The sequence below is a fragment of the Salmo salar genome, chromosome ssa18, assembly GCF_905237065.1.
Source record: "Salmo salar chromosome ssa18, Ssal_v3.1, whole genome shotgun sequence".
Lineage (NCBI taxonomy): Eukaryota > Metazoa > Chordata > Actinopteri > Salmoniformes > Salmonidae > Salmo > Salmo salar.
In genome coordinates, this window is record NC_059459.1 from 162,501 (window position 1) to 180,000 (window position 17,500).

General features: G+C 46.7%; 1 pseudogene; it reads left to right on the top strand.

Moving 5' to 3' along the window:
* The window catches only part of LOC106594877 (phosphatidylinositol 4,5-bisphosphate 3-kinase catalytic subunit alpha isoform-like), a 121,947-nt pseudogene that overhangs the window by 97,268 nt on the left and 7,179 nt on the right, over positions 1–17,500 (top strand).

The window sequence follows — 17,500 nt, forward strand, 5'->3', positions numbered from 1 at the left end:
CCTACTGCACTACTATACCGCCCTATTCATCCCTACCTACTGCACTACTATACCACCCTATTCACCCTACCTACTGCACTACTATACCGCCCTCATTCACCCCACCTACTGCACTACCGCCCCTATTCACCCCACCTACTGCACTACTATACCACCCTATTCACCCTACCTACTGCACTACTATACCACCCTATTCACCCTACCTACTGCACTACTATACCGCCCTATTCACCCTACCTACTGCACTACTATACCACCCTATTCACCCTACCTACTGCACTACTATACCGCCCTATTCACCCTACCTACTGCACTACTATACCGCCCTATTCACCCTACCTACTGCACTACTATACCGCCCTATTCACCCTACCTACTGCACTACTATACCGCCCTATTCACCCTACCTACTGCACTACTATACCGCCCTATTCACCCTACCTACTGCACTACTATACCACCCTATTCACCCTACCTACTGCACTACTATACCAACCCTATTCACCCCACCTACTGCACTACTATACCGCCCTATTCACCCTACCTACTGCACTACTATACCGCCCCATTCACCCTACCTACTGCACCACCGCCCTATTCACCCTACCTACTGCACTACTATACCACCCTATTCAATCCTACCTACTGCACTACTATACCGCCCTATTCACCCTACCTACTGCACTACTATACCGCCCTATTCACCCTACCTACTGCACTACTATACCACCCTATTCCCTTTATAGTGCACTACTATACCGCCCTATTCACCCTACCTACTGCACTACTATACCACCCTATTCCCTTTATAGTGCACTACTATACCGCCCTATTCACCCTACCTACTGCACTACTATACCGCCCTATTCACCCTACCTACTGCACTACTATACCACCCTATTCACCCTACCTACTGCACTACTATACCACCCTATTCCCTTTATAGTTCACTACTATACCGCCCTATTCACCCTACCTACTGCACTACTATACCGCCCTATTCACCCTACCTACTGCACTACTATACCACCCTATTCACCCTACCTACTGCACTACTATACCGCCCTATTCACCCTACCTACTGCACTACTATACCGCCCTATTCACCCTACCTACTGCACTACTATACCACCCTATTCACCCTACCTACTGCACTACTATACCACCCTATTCACCCTACCTACTGCACTACTATACCACCCTCATTCACCCTACCTACTGCACTACTATACCGCCCTATTCACCCCACCTACTGCACTACTATACCGCCCTATTCACCCCACCCACTGCACTACTATACCAACCCTATTCACCCTACCCACTGCACTACTATACCACCCTATTCAACCCTACCCTACTGCACTACTATACCGCCTATTCAACCCTACCTACTGCACTACCATACCACCCTATTCACCCTACCCACTGCACTACTATACCGCCCTATTCACCCTACCCTACTGCACTACGCCGCCATTCACCCTACCTACTGCACTACTATACCACCCTATTCACCCTACCTACTGCACTACTATACCACCCTATTCACCCTACCTACTGCACTACTATACCGCCCTATTCACCCTACCTACTGCACTACTATACCACCCTATTCACCCTACCTACTGCACTACTATACCGCCCTATTCACCCTACCTACTGCACTACCGCCCTATTCACCCTACCTACTGCACTACTATACCACCCTATTCACCCTACCTACTGCACTACTATACCACCCTATTCACCCTACATACCGCACTACTATACCGCCTATTCACCCTACCTACTGCACTACTATACCAACCCTATTCACCCTACCTACTGCACTACTATACCCACCCTATTCACCCTACCTACTGCACTACTATACCGCCCTATTCACCCTACCTACTGCACTACTATACCGCCTATTCACCCTACCTACTGCACTACCGCCTATTCACCCTACCTACTGCACTACTATACCACCCTATTCAACCCTACCTACTGCACTACTATACCACCCTATTCACCCTACCTACTGCACTACTATACCACCCTATTCACCCTACCTACTGCACTACTATACCGCCCTAATTCACCCCACCCACTGCACCACTATACCGCCCTATTCACCCTACCCACTGCACTACTATACCACCCTATTCACCCTACCTACTGCACTACTATACCACCCCTATTCACCCTACCTACTGCACTACTATACCACCCTATTCACCCCACCTACTGCACTACTATACCACCCTATTCACCCTACCTACTGCACTACTATACCGCCCTATTCACCCTACCCACTGCACCTACCGCCCTATTCACCCTACCCACTGCACTACTATACCACCCCATTCACCCTACCTACTGCACTACTATACCACCCCTATTCACCCCACCTACTGCACTACTATACCGCCTATTCACCCTACCTACTGCACTACTATACCACCCTATTCACCCTACCTACTGCACTACTATACCGCCTTATTCACCCTACCTACTGCACTACTATACCATTCACCCTACCTACTGCACTACTATACCGCCTCATTCACCCTACCCTACTGCACTACTATACCGCCCTATTCACCCTACCTACTGCACTACTATACCGCCCTATTCACCCCACCCACTGCACTACTAACCACCCTATACCCACCTACTGCACTACTATACCGCCTATTCACCCTACCTACTGCACTACTATACCGCCCTATTCACCCCACCTACTGCACTACTATACCGCCCCATTCACCCTACCCACTGCACTCAACCGCCTATTCACCCTACCCTACTGCACTACTATACCACCCTATTCACCCTACCTACTGCACTACTATACCGCCCTATTCACCCTACCTACTGCACTACTATACCGCCCTATTCACCCTACCTACTGCACTACATACCACCTATTCCTTTACCGAGTGCACTACTATACTGGCCCTATTCACCCTACCTACTGCACTACTATACCACCCTATTCCCCTACTAGTGCACTACTATACCGCCCTATTCACCCTACCTACTGCACTACTATACCGCCTATTCACCCTACCTACTGCACTACTATACCACCCTATTCACTCTACTACTGCACTACTATACCACCCTATTCCCTTTATAGTTCACTACTATACCGCCCTATTCACCCTACCTACTGCACTACTATACCCACCCATTCACCCTACCTACTGCACTACTATACCACCCTATTCACCCTACCTACTGCACTACTATACCGCCCTATTCACCCTACCTACTGCACTACTATACCGCCCTATTCACCCTACCTACTGCACTACTATACCACCCTATTCACCCTACCTACTGCACTACTATACCACCCTATTCACCACCTACTGCACTACTATACCACCCTATTCCTTTATAGTGCACTACTATCGCCCTATTCACCCTACCTACTGCACTACTATACCGCCCTATTCACCCTACCTACTGCACTACTATACCGCCCTATTCACCCTACCTACTGCACTACTCCCCATTACTGCACTACTAAACCGCCCCATTCACCCTACCTACTGCACTACTATACCACCCTATTCACCCCACCCACTGCACTACCACCCATTCACCCTACCTACTGCACTACTATACCGACCCTATTCACCCTACCTACTGCACTACTATACCACCCTATTCACCCTACCTACTGCACTACTATACCGCCCCATTCACCTACTCCACTGCACCACTATACCCGCCTATTCACCCTACCTACTGCACTACTATACCGCCCTATTCACCCTACCTACTGCACTACTATACCGCCCTATTCACCCTACCTACTGCACTACTATACCACCCTATTCACCCTACCTACTGCACTACTATACCGCCCTATTCACCCTACCTACTGCACTACTATACCACCCTATTCACCCTACCTACTGCACTTACCGCCCTATTCACCCTACCCACTGCACCACTATACCGCCCTATTCACCCCACCTACCGCACTACTATACCAACCCTATTCACCCTACCTACTGCACTACTACCGCCTATTCACCCTACCTACTGCACTACTATACCGCCCTATTCACCCTACCTACTGCACTACTATACCACCCTATTCACCCTACCTACTGCACTACTATACCACCCTATTCACCCTACCTACTGCACTACTATACCACCCTATTCACCCTACCTACTGCACTACTATACCACCCTATTCACCCTACCTACTGCACTACTATACCACCCTATTCACCCTACCTACTGCACTACTATACCGCCCTATTCACCCACCTACTGCACTACTATCCACCCTATTCACCCTACCTACTGCACTACTATACCCTATTCACCCACCCACTGCACTACTATACCACCCCATTCACCCTACACTGCACTACTATACCGCCCTATTCACCCTACCTACTGCACTACTATACCACCCTATTCAACCCTACCCACTGCACTACTATACCGCCCATTCACCCTACCTACTGCACTACTATACCACCCTATTCACCCTACCCACTGCACTACTATACCAACCTATCAATTCCCTACCACTGCACTACATACAACCTATTCACCCCACCCACTGCACTACTATACCTCCTATTCACCCACCTACTGCACCACATACCACCCATCACCCTACCTACGCACTACTATACCACCTATTCACCCTACCTACTGCACTACTATACCACCCCATTCACCCTACCCACTGCACTACTATACCACCCATTCAATCTCCACCTACTGCACTACTATACCGCCCTATTCACCCCACCAACTGCACTACTATACCACCCTATTCACCTACCTACTGCACACTATACCACCCTATTCACCCACCTACTGACTAATACCGCCCTATTCACCCTACCTACTGCACTACTATACAACCTATTCACCCTACCTACTGCACTACTATACCGCCCATTCACCTCACCTACTGCACTACTATACCACCCATTCACCCCACCACGCACTACATACCCCCACACCCTACCTACTGCACTACTATACCACCCCTATTCACCCTACCTACTGCACTACTATACCACCCATTCACCCTACCTACTGCACTACTATACCAACCCTATTCACCCTACCTACTGCACTACTATACCCCTCATTCACCCTACCTACGCACCACTATACCGCCCTATTCACCCTACCTACTGCACTACTATACCAACCTATTCACCCCTACCACTGCACTACTATACCGCCCTATTCACCCTACCCACTGCACCACTATACCACCCTATTCACCCTACCACTGCACTACTATACCACCCTATTCACCCTACCTACTGCACTACTATACCAACCATCACCCTACCACTGCACTACTATACCGCCCCATTCACCCTACCTACTGCACCACTATAACAACCTATTCACCCTACCCACTGCACTACTATACCGCCCATTCACCCCACCCACTGCACTACTATACCACCCTATTCAACCTACCTACTGCACTACTATACCGCCCTACACCCACCCACTCACTACTATACCGCCCCTATTCACCCTACCTACTGCACTACTATACCACCCTATTCACCCTCACCTACTGCACTATATACCACCCTATCTCACCCTACCTACTGCACTACTATACCACCCTATTCACCCTACCTACTGCACTACTATACCGCCCTATTCACCCTACCTACTGCACTACTATACCAATCCCATTCACCCTACCTACTGCACTACTATACCAACCCTATTCACCCTACCACTGCACTACTATACCAACCTATTCACCCTACCACGCACTACTATACCAACCTATTCACCCCACCACCGCACTACTATACCAATATTCAACCTCACCCACTGCACTACTATACCACCCTATTCAATCCCCTACTACTGCACTACTATACCACCCATTCACCCTACCACTGCACTACTATACCACCCTATTCACCCTACCTACTGCACTACTATACCGCCCATCAACCCCACCTACTGCACTATATACCGCCCTATTCAACCCTACCTACTGCACTACTATACCACCCTATTCAACCCTACCTACTGCACTACAACCCATTCACCCTACCTACTGCACTACTATACGCACCATTCACCCTACCTACTGCACTACTATACCACCCTATTCACCCTACCTACTGCACTACTATACCACCCTATTCACCCTACCTACTGCACTACTATACCAACCTCATTCACTTTCCACCCACTGCACCACATACCACCCTATTCACCCTCACCTACTGCACTACTATACCAACCTATTCACCCTACCTACTGCACTACTATACCATCCCTATTCACCCTACCTACTGCACTACTAACCTATTCAACCCTACCTACTGCACTACTATACCGCCCATTCACCCTACCTACTGCACTACCATACCAACCCTATTCACCCCACCCACTGCACTACTATACCAACCTATTCACCCCACCTACTGCACTACAAACCGCCATCACCCACCTACTGCACTACTATACCAACCTATTCACCCTACCTACTGCACTACTATACCACCCTCATTCACCCCACCTACTGCACTACTATACCACCTATTCACCCCACCCACTGCACCACATACACCCATTCAACCACCTACTGCACTACTATACCAACCCTCATTCACCCACCCACTGCACTACTATACCGCCCTCATTCACCCTACCTACTGCCCTACTATACCACCCATTCACCCTACCTACTGCACTACTATACCCCCTCATTCACCCTACTACTGCACTACTATACCACCCTATTCACCCTACCTACTGCACACTATACAACCTCATTCACCCTACCCACTGCACCACTATACCCCATTCACCCTACCACTGCACTACTATACCGCCCTATTCACCCTACCTACTGCACTACTAAACACCCTATTCACCCACTACTGCATCTACCACCCATCCCCTACCTACTGCACTACTACACCCCCTATTCACCCTACCTACGCACTACTATACCAACCTATTCACCCTACCTACTGCACTACTATACCGCCCCTATTCACCCTACCTACTGCACTACTATACCACCCCATTCACCCTACCCACTGCACTACATATACCACCCTATTCACCCTACCTACTGCACTACTATACCAACCCTATTCACCCTACCTACTGCACTACTATACCACCCTATCACCCTACCCACTGCACTACTATACCGCCCTATTCACCCTACCTACTGCACTACTATACCGCCCATTCACCCTACCTACTGCACTTACTATACCACCTATTCACCTACCATGCACACTATACACCCATTCAACCCACCTACTGCACTACTATACCAACCTATTCACCCTACCTCACTGCACTACTATACCACCCATTCACCCTACCTACTGCACTACTATACCAACCCTATTCACCCTACCTACTGCACTACTATACCACCCATTCACCCTACCTACTGCACTAATACCAATCACCATACTGCAACAAAATAAACCCACTCACACATACAATCTCATTACCCACCAGCACTACCATACAAACACACCATGCACACATAAACCATCACCACCACGCACAATATACCAACACACCACACAAATCACCAAAACAAATAATTCAATCCCACCACCACAAACACACACCACAACAAAACCAACCACAAAAAAAAAACACATAAATACCAAAAAACAAACACAACCAACCAACCACACTAACAAACCAATCAAAACAAATACCAAACTACCACAAAAAACACAACCCACATAAATAATTCACCCCACCACTGCACTACTATACCAACCTATTAACACCACACTACAACCAACACACCAAACAAAAACAAATATGAAACAAAAAAAAAAAACACCAACAAACACAAAATTCACCACCCACTGCACTACTATACCACCCATTCACCCTACCTACTGCACTACTATACCGCCCCATTCACCCCACCCACTGCACAAACCCATTCACCCTACCTATGCACTGGATTGGATTGAACTGTAGTCATTATACTCTTTAATACACCCCCCTCCCCCTCCCCCCTGTCTCTGTCTGTCTCTCTCTCTCTCTTCTCCCCCTCTGTCTCCTCTCTCTCTCTTTTGTCGCTCTCGGCTCTCCCCCCCCTTCCTTCGCCCCCCTCCTCCCCCCCCTCTGCCCCCTCTCTCTCTGCTCCCCTCTGTCTCTGTCTGCCCTCTCTCTCTCCCCGCTCTGGCGTTCCTCCTCTCCTCCTCCCGCCCTCGTCTCCCCCCCTCTCTCTCCCCCCGCTCCCTGTGTCTCCCCGCCTCCCCCTCCCCCGCCGTTCCTGTCCTCTCGTCTCGGCTCTCCTGTCTCTCCCTCTCGGGTCAGAGATGCACAATAAGAGGTCAGGAGGTTTGGTCTGCTGTTGGAAGCTTCTGTAGAGCCTGTGGGATGTACCTGAAACACTCAACAGACAGGTAAAGATGATATTATTATGTTGTTGTTGTTGTTATTATTATTATATATTGTTATTATTATTATATTATTGAAATATTAATATTGATTAAAATAATTATTATTATTATTATTATTAATTGTACTACTAATATATATATTATATTATTATTATTATTATTATTGCTATTATTAATACAATAAAATATATTATATTATTATTTTATACTTAAATACTAAATATATTAATATATATAAATTATATATTATTATTATATTGTTATTGTATATTAATATTGTTATTATTATTATATTATTAATATATGATATATAATACTAATATTATACTTAATATTACTAATTATTCTATATATTATATATATATTATTAATTAATTGTATCATTATACAAATTATTATATGTATTATTATAAATATTAAATAATACTAAAAATATAAAAAAAAAATAATAAAATATGTTATATAATTTACTATGTTATTATTATTATATTAAATTAATGAAATTATATTACTATATATTATATTATTATTGTTATAATATATATATGTATTATTGATTATTATAATAATATATATTATTATTTATTATATATTATTATATATTATTATATTTTATTATTATATATTATATATTATTATATATATATTGTTATTATTATATTATTATTATTATTATAAGATATTAATATAAATAAAATATTAATATTAATATTACTATATATTGTTATATATTATATATTATTTATTATTATATTTATATTGTTATACAATTATTATTATTATTATTGTATATTGTATTATTATATATACTATTAAATATATTGTTATTATATTATATAATAATTGTATAATATATTATTAAATTAATATATATATAATTATTATTATTAAATATGTATTATTATTATATATATATATTATATTATAATTATAGGTGGAGGATGGATAAATGGAACCTCACAGACACAGAAACAGGAGAAGAAAGATGAGACACAGAAGGTAAGACAGACGTGTCTAACCCTGCATGCTGATTGGTCGATGTGTCTAACCCTGCATGCTGATTGGTCGATGTGTCTAACCCTGCATGCTGATTGGTCGATGTGTCTAACCCTGCATGCTGATTGGTCGATGTGTCTAACCCTGCATGCTGATTGGTCGACGTGTCTAACCCTGCATGCTGATTGGTCGACGTGTCTAACCCTGCATGCTGATTGGTCGACGTGTCTAACCCTGCATGCTGATTGGTCGACGTGTCTAACCCTGCATGCTGATTGGTCGACGTGTCTAACCCTGCATGCTGATTGGTCGACGTGTCTAACCCTGCATGCTGATTGGTCGACGTGTCTAACCCTGAATGCTGATTGGTTGTCAGACCCAGATGAAGTTCCTGGTAGAACACATGTCGAGGCCGGACTACATGGAGTCTCTGCAAGGCTTCGTCTCTCCGCTGAACCCTGTTCACCAGCTAGGAACCCTCAGGTACACACACACACACACACACACACACACACACACACCATACACACACACACACCATACACACACACACACACCACACACACACACACACACACACAACAACACACACACACACACACACAACACACACACACACACACACACACACACACACACACCATACACACACACACACACACACACACACACACCACACACACACACACACACACACACACACACACACACACACACACACACACACACACACACACACACACACACACACCACACACACACACACACACACCAAATCGGAGTGGCCCCATAGTCTCTGGTGTGAAAGCAGGACTTTGTCAACAGAGCTCTTTTCATTGGTTAATAATGGTCTAGTGGTTTCCCCCCGTGGCCCCTGAGGGTCCGTGGGGTCTTTGGTTCCACGTGTACTAGACGGGTATCAGTGCGATTTCAGAAACCTGGTTTTCGACAACCAGAGAACCAAGGGGAGTCCCGGGGCTGGATCGGGACATGTTACCTGTGAAAAAGATTTTGGGGGGCCCCTGCCCGCTTCTCACCTCATAAAGACAGCCATCCCTTCTCACCTCATAAAGACAGCCATCCCTTCTCACCTCATAAAGACAGCCATCCCTTCTCACCTCATAAAGACAGCCATCCCTTCTCACCTCATAAAGACAGCCATCCCTTCTCACCTCATAAAGACAGCCATCCCTTCTCACCTCATAAAGACAGCCATCCCTTCTCACCTCATAAAGACAGCCATCCCTTCTCACCTCATAAAGACAGCCATCCCTTCTCACCTCATAAAGACAGCCATCCCTTCTCACCTCATAAAGACAGCCATCCCTTCTCACCTCATAAAGACAGCCATCCCTTCTCACCTCATAAAGACAGCCATCCCTTCTCACCTCATAAAGACAGCCATCCCTTCTCACCTCATAAAGACAGCCATCCCTTCTCACCTCATAAAGACAGCCATCCCTTCTCACCTCATAAAGACGGCCATCCCTTCTCACCTCATAAAGACAGCCATCCCTTCTCACCTCATAAAGACAGCCATTCCTTCGGCGACCTCAAAGTCTCTTACCCCCCGGGGAGGGCCTGGCTCTCCAGCTTTGGTGCAGCTTGCGGCCATTTTGGGCTGGGCATCCCAGCTCAGGCGGCCATTTGGTATCCAGGTCAAAGGGATCAAGCCCTCTACCTGTTCACCCAGGGACCAGCAGAGATTAGGGGTCATGATCAAGTTTAAAGCCAAGCGTCCTCTCTGGCTGAACCGCGTTCTCTCCTTTCCCCCCAGGTTAGAGGAGTGTAGGATCATGTCTTCAGCGAAGCGTCCTCTCTGGCTGAACCGCGTTGCTCTCCTTTCCCCCAGGTTAGAGGAGTGTAGGATCATGTCTTCAGCGAAGCGTCCTCTCTGGCTGAACCGCGTTCTCCCTTTCCCCCCAGGTTAGAGGAGGTAGGATCATGTCTTCAGCGAAGCGTCCTCTCTGGCTGAACCGCGTTCTCTCCTTTCCCCCAGGTTAGAGGAGTGTAGGATCATGTCTTCAGCGAAGCGTCCTCTCTGGCTGAACCGCGTTCTCTCCTTTCCCCCAGGTTAGAGGAGTGTAGGATCATGTCTTCAGCGAAGCGTCCTCTCTGGCTGAACCGCGTTCTCTCCTTTCCCCCAGGTTAGAGGAGTGTAGGATCATGTCTTCAGCGAGCGTCCTCTCTGGCTGAACCGCGTTCTCTCCTTTCCCCCAGGTTAGAGGAGTGTAGGATCATGTCTTCAGCGAAGCGTCCTCTCTGGCTGAACCGCGTTCTCTCCTTTCCCCCAGGTTAGAGGAGTGTAGGATCATGTCTTCAGCGAAGCGTCCTCTCTGGCTGAACCGCGTTCTCTCCTTTCCCCCAGGTTAGAGGAGTGTAGGATCATGTCTTCAGCGAAGCGTCCTCTCTGGCTGAACCGCGTTCTCTCCTTTCCCCCAGGTTAGAGGAGTGTAGGATCATGTCTTCAGCGAAGCGTCCTCTCTGGCTGAACCGCGTTCTCTCCTTTCCCCCAGGTTAGAGGAGTGTAGGATCATGTCTTCAGCGAAGCGTCCTCTCTGGCTGAACCGCGTTCTCTCCTTTCCCCCAGGTTAGAGGAGTGTAGGATCATGTCTTCAGCGAAGCGTCCTCTCTGGCTGAACCGCGTTCTCTCCTTTCCCCCAGGTTAGAGGAGTGTAGGATCATGTCTTCAGCGAAGCGTCCTCTCTGGCTGAACCGCGTTCTCTCCTTTCCCCCAGGTTAGAGGAGTGTAGGATCATGTCTTCAGCGAAGCGCCCTCTCTGGCTGAACCGCGTTCTCTCCTTTCCCCCAGGTTAGAGGAGTGTAGGATCATGTCTTCAGCGAAGCGTCCTCTCTGGCTGAACCGCGTTCTCTCCTTTCCCCCAGGTTAGAGGAGTGTAGGATCATGTCTTCAGCGAAGCGTCCTCTCTGGCTGAACCGCGTTCTCTCCTTTCCCCCCAGGTTAGAGGAGTGTAGGATCATGTCTTCAGCGAAGCGTCCTCTCTGGCTGAACCGCGTTCTCTCCTTTCCCCCCAGGTTAGAGGAGTGTAGGATCATGTCTTCAGCGAAGCGTCCTCTCTGGCTGAACTGGGATAACCCTGACATCATGAGTGAACTTCTGTTTACAAACAACGAGGTCATCTTCAAGAACGGAGATGGTGAGGAGGGAGGGAGGGAGGGGTACAGGCTGTGTGTGTGTGTGTGTGTGTGTGTGTGTGTGTGTGTGTGTGTGTGTGTGTGTGTGTGTGTGTGTGTGTGTGTGTGTTTCGGGAAGTGGAGTGTATATGTTTATGTAATAGCATTATTGATATCAGTACTGTGTTTTAATCTCCCTAAAACATCCTCTGATCTGTGTTTTAATCTCCCTAAAACATCCTCTGATCTGTGTTTTAATCTCCCTAAAACATCCTCTGATCTGTGTTTTAATCTCCCCTAAAACATCCTCTGATCTGTGTTTTAATCTCCCTAAAACATCCTCTGGTCTGTGTTTTAATCTCCCTAAAACATCCTCTGATCTGTGTTTTAATCTCCCTAAAACATCCTCTGATCTGTGTTTTAATCTCCCTAAAACATCCTCTGATCTGTGTTTTAATCTCCCTAAAACATCCTCTGATCTGTGTTTTAATCTCCCTAAAACATCCTCTGATCTGTGTTTTAATCTCCCTAAAACATCCTCTGATCTGTGTTTTAATCTCCCTAAAACATCCTCTGATCTGTGTTTTAATCTCCCTAAAACATCCTCTGGTCTGTGTTTTAATCTCCCTAAAACATCCTCTGATCTGTGTTTTAATCTCCCTAAAACATCCTCTGGTCTGTGTTTTAGTCTCCCTAAAACATCCTCTGATCTGTGTTTTAATCTCCCTAAAACATTTTAATCTCCCTAGATCTACGTCAGGACATGTTGACTCTACAGATTATTAAAATAATGGAGAACATCTGGCAGAACGCAGGGATTGGACCTAAGGTAAGAACACACACTACACACACACACACACACACACACACACACACACACACACACACACACACACACACACACACACAGACACACACAGAGACACACAACACACACACACACACACACACACACAGACACACACCACACAGACACACACTCACACACACACACACAGACACAGACACACACACACAGAGACACACACACACACACACACACACACACACACACACACACACACACACACACACACAGACACACACACACACACACACACACACACACACACACACACACACACACACAAAAAAGACACACACTCACACACACACACACAGACACACACACACAACACACACACACACCCCCTGTCAAACCGAGGTCTATCCATTGCTTCCTGACTGTCTAGCTTTAGTTTGGCCGATTGTTAACAAGCAGGTTGGGTTAAACAACATTTATTTATTGAGGTCTGCTCTGAGAACAATCTTGGTTTCCACTAAAGCGATGCTTCTAAAATCATGTAAAAGTTATTTCAATATGTTTCTCTTTCTGCAGCAGAGTGAAGTCGACCTCTCATCCACTTTGAGCCAGGAGAGATTGACATGCATATTATTAATGTTAGCTCTCTGTGTACGTCCAAGGGCCAGCCGCGCTGCCCTGTTCTGATCCAGCCGCGCTGCCCTGTTCTGATCCAGCCGCGCTGCCCTGTTCTGATCCAGCCGCGCTGCCCTGTTCTGATCCAGCCGCGCTGCCCTGTTCTGATCCAGCCGCGCTGCCCTGTTCTGAGACAATTGTCCAAGGTCCCTCTTTGGCCCTGACCACGAGTTGAACAGTAGTCCAAGGGCCTGTCGTGGACCTGCCTTGTTGATAGTGTTGTTAAGAAGGTAGAAACTAGGGCCTGTGGACCTGTTGTGTTGAAGTAGGTGTTGTTGAAGGTAGAACTAGGGCCTGTTGAACTAGTTGATAGTGTTGTTAGAAGGAGAAACTAGGGCCTGTAGGACCTGCCTTGTTGATAGTGTTGTTAAGAAGGTAGAAACTAGGGCCTGTAGGACCTGCCTTGTTGATAGTGCTGTTAAGAAGGTAGAAACTAGGGCCTGTAGGACCTGCCTTGTTGATAGTGTTAAGAAGGTAGAAACTAGGGCCTGTAGGACCTGCCTTGTTGATAGTGTTGTTAAGAAGGTAGAAACTAGGGCCTGTAGGACCTGCCTTGTTGATAGTGTTGTTAAGAAGGTAGAAACTAGGGCCTGTAGGACCTGCCTTGTTGATAGTGTTGTTAAGAAGGTAGAAACTAGGGCCTGTAGGACCTGCCTTGTTGATAGTGCTGTTAAGAAGGTAGAAACTAGGGCCTGTAGGACCTGCCTTGTTGATAGTGTTGTTAAGAAGGTAGAAACTAGGGCCTGTAGGACCTGCCTTGTTGATAGTGTTGTTAAGGTAGAAACTAGGGTCTGTCTGTGATTTATTTAGAATTCAAGGCACACTTAGTGGGACTATCACAGGACAGTGACCCAACACACCTCCAGGCTGTGTAAGGGCTATTTGACCAAGAAGGAGAGTGATGGAGTGCTACTGAAGCATTGATCAGAGGGAATAGACCTACTGAAGCATTGATCAGAGGGAATAGACCTACTGAAACACTGATCAGACCTACTGAAACATTGATCAGAGGGAATAGACCTACTGAAGCATTGATCAGACCTACTGAAACATTGATCAGAGGGAATAGACCTACTGAAACATTGATAGCTGTATGTTACAGTGACTTTTGTGTTGTTTATGGTGAAAATCATATCAACTACTGCCATTAATAGGGGACTGTGTGTTTAACTCTATTTAACCCCCCTCCCAACAGGATGTTACCGTATGGCTGTCTGTCTATAGGGGACTGTGTGTTTAACTCTATTTAACCCCCCTCCCAACAGGATGTTACCGTATGGCTGTCTGTCTATAGGGGACTGTGTGTTTAACTCTATTTAACCCCCCTCCCAACAGGATGTTACCGTATGGCTGTCTGTCTATAGGGGACTGTGTGTTTAACTCTATTTAACCCCCCTCCCAACAGGATGTTACCGTATGGCTGTCTGTCTATAGGGGACTGTGTGTTTAACTCTATTTAACCCCCCCTCCCAACAGGATGTTACCGTATGGCTGTCTGTCTATAGGGGACTGTGTGTTTAACTCTATTTAACCCCCCTCCCAACAGGATGTTACCGTATGGCTGTCTGTCTATAGGGGACTGTGTGTTTAACTCTATTTAACCCCCCCTCCCAACAGGATGTTACCGTATGGCTGTCTGTCTATAGGGGACTGTGTGTTTAACTCTATTTAACCCCCCTCCCAACAGGATGTTACCGTATGGCTGTCTGTCTATAGGGGACTGTGTGTTTAACTCTATTTAACCCCCCTCCCAACAGGATGTTACCGTATGGCTGTCTGTCTATAGGGGACTGTGTGTTTAACTCTATTTAACCCCCCTCCCAACAGGATGTTACCGTATGGCTGTCTGTCTATAGGGGACTGTGTGTTTAACTCTATTTAACCCCCCTCCCAACAGGATGTTACCGTATGGCTGTCTGTCTATAGGGGACTGTGTGTTTAACTCTATTTAACCCCCCTCCCAACAGGATGTTACCGTATGGCTGTCTGTCTATAGGGGACTGTGTGTTTAACTCTATTTAACCCCCCCTCCCAACAGGATGTTACCGTATGGCTGTCTGTCTATAGGGGACTGTGTGTTTAACTCTATTTACCCCCCTCCCAACAGGATGTTACCGTATGGCTGTCTGTCTATAGGGGACTGTGTGTTTAACTCTATTTAACCCCCCTCCCAACAGGATGTTACCGTATGGCTGTCTGTCTATAGGGGACTGTGTGTTTAACTCTATTTAACCCCCCCTCCCAACAGGATGTTACCGTATGGCTGTCTGTCTATAGGGGACTGTGTGTTTAACTCTATTTAACCCCCCTCCCAACAGGATGTTACCGTATGGCTGTCTGTCTATAGGGGACTGTGTGTTTAACTCTATTTACCCCCCTCCCAACAGGATGTTACCGTATGGCTGTCTGTCTATAGGGGACTGTGTGTTTAACTCTATTTAACCCCCCCTCCCAACAGGATGTTACCGTATGGCTGTCTGTCTATAGGGGACTGTGTGTTTAACTCTATTTAACCCCCCCTCCCAACAGGATGTTATCGTATGGCTGTCTGTCTATAGGGGACTGTGTGTTTAACTCTATTTAACCCCCCCTCCCAACAGGATGTTACCGTATGGCTGTCTGTCTATAGGGGACTGTGTGTTTAACTCTATTTACCCCCCCTCCCAACAGGATGTTACCGTATGGCTGTCTGTCTATAGGGGACTGTGTGTTTAACTCTATTTAACCCCCCTCCCAACAGGATGTTACCGTATGGCTGTCTGTCTATAGGGGACTGTGTGTTTAACTCTATTTAACCCCCCTCCCAACAGGATGTTACCGTATGGCTGTCTGTCTATAGGGGACTGTGTGGGGCTGATCGAGGTGGTGAAGAACAGTTACACCATCATGCAGATTCAGTGTAAAGGAGGCCTGAAGGGGGCGCTGCAGTTCAACAGCAACACGCTGCATCACTGGATCAAAGACAAGAACAGAGGAGAGGGGTGAGAACACCTGTCTGTCTGTTACACCTGTCTGTCTGTCTGTCTGTCTGTCTGTCTGTCTGTCTGTCTGTCTGTCTGTCTGTCTGTCTGTCTGTCTGTCTGTCTGTTACACCTGTCTGTCTGTTTGCCTGTCTCCCTCTATATATAGACCCCTATCTCTGTCTTGTGCAGAGCTGTGATCCAGTGCATTAAAACCCCATTCACTCCCAGGTATGACAGAGAGATAGACCTGTAACCCTATTCAGTCCCAGGTATAACAGAGAGATAGACCTGTAACCCCATTCCCTCCCAGATATAACAGAGAGATAGACCTGTAACCCCATTCTCTCCCAGGTATAACAGAGAGATAGACCTGTAATCCCCAGGTATGACAGAGCGATAGACCTGTAACCCCATTCACCCCCAGGTATGACAGAGAGATAGACCTGTAACCCCATTTCCTCCCAGGTATAACAGAGCGATAGACCTGTAACCCCATTCTCTCCCAGATATAACAGAGA